This window comes from Bos grunniens, chromosome 29 (assembly GCF_055505025.1).
Source record: "Bos grunniens cultivar Pamir isolate PY7600 chromosome 29, Bosgru_T2T1.0, whole genome shotgun sequence".
Taxonomy (NCBI): domain Eukaryota; kingdom Metazoa; phylum Chordata; class Mammalia; order Artiodactyla; family Bovidae; genus Bos; species Bos grunniens.
Genome location: NC_141193.1, coordinates 15,190,879 through 15,194,251, shown reverse-complemented (window position 1 = coordinate 15,194,251; position 3,373 = coordinate 15,190,879). Strand labels below are relative to the sequence as shown.

The following is a 3,373-nucleotide window of genomic DNA, read 5'->3' as shown; positions in this document are numbered from 1 at the left end:
GAACTTCTTACTGTGATAGAGATTCAGAGCAATCTGAGTGTCCATCACTGACTGGGAGAATGGATAGATCAGGTCTGGTGAACACACACGGAGTTTTATGAAACTTTAGAAAGAATGGACAGGATGCTCACAGAGCCCTATGTTAGCATTTCACTGTTAAGTTAAAGAAGTAAAATGAGATCTATAATTTACAATGATTTACATAAATTTTAAAAAGCAGGCACACAAGACAAAACCTAACTTGTAGGACTACATATAATCAAATGATACTAATACATAGGAAATAAATTCATATGTTTGCCAATGGTGAATGAAAAAAATGAAAGTTGATAATGGGGACAAATTAGGAAAGTAAAAGAAAGAGGAAGGAAGAAAAGAAAGAAGTTGGGAAGGGGTGGAAGGGAAGAAGGGAGTGAGGAAGAAAGAAAAAAAGAAAGGTAAGGAGGAAGGAAAAAAAGTCAAAGAAAGAAAATTGTTTTTTCTTTTGAAATAGTTTGAGAGCAACGGACTCAAGTAGAGGTAACCACATAAGGAAAAGCACACAGCCAGGGAAGCATAAGTCTGTAGAAACAAAGACAAAGACCCAATTTGGATGGAACATCAGAGCATTTCAAGAGGAACAGGAGATAAGCCTGAAAGGGTAAGTTGGTAGGCTGAAGTTGGTCTGTTTTTATCTGTCTTTAAAAAATAAGATATACACTTTACTAATATATAATATTATATATGGATTGACCCTAGAACTCAGGCTCACAACTGAAGACATTTGGGATCCACATGAGAGCAAATTTTTAAAAAGAGCCAAATTCTGTCCTTCCTCCTAAAATCGATCCTCATTCTCTTCTGCCTCAGCGCAGCTCACTTCCACGGCACTTCCTGTGGTTCTGTGACGTCATTTCCTTTTGTAGCTATTAGTTCCCTGCCGTGCTCGTGGTTCACTCAACCCAGGCCTGTCTGGTAACAGATGTGATTTCCAGCTGTGTCTATGTACCAACCACAGTGGGTTCATTAATAACAATTATTAAGTACTTTATGATACAAATTGAGCCTGTAGCAATGAAGAAAACATCCAGCCACTTGTTTTATGGCCTCTAGACACAGCGAACTATAAATTCCCATTATCTCAACATTATCAGCACTGGCAAATGGATCTAAGCATGAGTCATAAATAAAACTACCAAACAGCTCAATCATTCTGAAAAGAACAGAGCATAAATTAACACTTGACGACATAATGTTATGTAGGAACTTAAATAGTAGCTCAAGCCTTCCTGTCGGCTAATTATGCAAATTATTATTTTTAAGACTTATATTGGTAGTCGCATGACTGGCTCACAATTAGAGTTCACTAAATATGCAGTCTGTACACTGCCCTCCCTTGACCTGAGAGCTTCCACTAATTACATATGAAGAACAGCAAAAATGAAGAGAGAAAAATTTCAACCGAGAGAATGTCTCTTAGGACTACAGGGAGTAGAAAAAAAATCCCATTTTCTCTAAATACTACTTTGCATAGGAAAAATCATTTAATTGGGAAAGATTGATAGAAGAGGAGCCACAAAAACTGTATGCAATATTGGTTCCTGGGTGGTAGCCCATATGGATTTTCAGTCAATTATAAAAATATTTATTAAGTTAGCACTCTGTTGGGTTATCGCTCAGTTATCCAAGCTGTCTTAAGTGATGAAGATGGAACAGAAAGATAATAAACACATGAAGGTGATTTTTGAAAGGAAGATAGCCAAAAAAAACTTGGTAGGAACCAGAGACATGCAAATGAAAACACAAGATAGTATTTTTCATATTTTAAGTTAATTCCCCATACTGGGGAGGAAGCAGTGAAATGGGAAATCTAATTGTTGGCTAAAAGGCATCTAAAGGTTCAAACTTGGCAGGTCACTTGGTAATATCTACCGAGAGCCCTAAAAATGTCCGTTACTTTTTTACATCAAGAGATAACTGACATACAACTTTACATTATTTTCAGGTACATGACATGGTGATTTGATGTTTGCATAAACTGGGAAACGATGACCATCTAGTTAACATACAAAAATATGGAATATTTCACACATATACACGTTGTCTTGCACAAGGGCCAAGCTGATCTCTGTATTGTTTCAATGTGATAGATGCGCCCAAAGTGGGCCCTGGTGTCCATAACTTCTGACCACTACATCTTCGAGTTCTGGAAAATTTATCACGTACCAATTTCATGCCATTTATCAAAGAAAAAAATAGTAAATAAAAAGATTCATTAAGGGAGTGGGAGAATAGCTAAAGTCTGCAAGGAAATGGTTAAATAACTCATGGTTCACCCACAGGATGAACTACTGCTGTGTCTTCAAAAATTATTTTGTGAAGCTTGTTTAATATGAAAATGTTCACGGAGCACTTGAAATAGGTTGTAAAATGGTATGTGTATTATAATTTTAATTATTAATCATATTAGGAAGTTTTTACACACAACTATACATGCACCCACACACAAGGCTAGAAGAAATACTCTGAAGTATAAAAAGGTTTTCCACATGATGGTATTATGAATATTTTATCATTTTAATAATTTTCTGTGTTTCTAAAACAAAAAAAGTTCAGCAGGAGAGAGCAGTTCACATTTTTTCCCAGGCCTTCTATAACCTGTATTCAATGGACCTGTCCAACCTTGTTCTTCACAAAACTTAACATAAAATTGGTCAAACTCACTTTCTCACTGTCCCCAAATGATGCTCTGCTTTCCAAACCAGCCTTTGTTCAAGTTCCATTTCACATGTGTGCTCGAGACAACAAAATTAGCTGAATAGCATTAAAACTTGAACCTTAATGAACAAAGTCTCTACTTGGAATCACATAGAAGCAGGAATACCTCCCCCGTTAAAAGTCATTACCACCGCCCCACCCAAAAAAAACACATCTTTTTCTTGCTTCTCTTAAGTAAAGCATTTCAAAAGGAGATCCAATCCACAGCCCCACCATTCAGAGCACACGTGCCTCCCACAAAGCGCCCACAGGCCCCGGCGATGCCAGGTCCCCTCCTCATGCCCACAGACCTTTCCTCGCCTCCCTCTAATGTCCTCTTCCCAAGATTCATCTGACCTCTTCATCTATGTCCTCTCTTTTCTCAACATCACACCTTTTCTCTGACCAGTCTCCAGGATGACTAAGGCAGAACTAGGAGGGGGTGAGCCTCCATTCCCACATCTGCAAAGAAGGTAAAATAATAAACCCTGTCCTACAATATTTTAAGATACAGGTTCAAATATTTCAAAACTGTAAAGCATTGTACATGTCGTGACTATCACCCCGCCTTTTTTTTCTCATTCATACAATAAGCATTACTCTTATGCAAACAGTACTCTGCCAGCACTCTGGAAGT

At 37.6% G+C, this 3,373-nt stretch overlaps 1 pseudogene; it reads right to left on the bottom strand.

The window, feature by feature from the left end:
- Positions 1–2,048: 2,048 nt before the first annotated feature.
- Positions 2,049–2,148, bottom strand: LOC147342192 (U6 spliceosomal RNA; annotated as a pseudogene).
- Between the last annotated feature and the right edge of the window lie 1,225 nt (positions 2,149–3,373).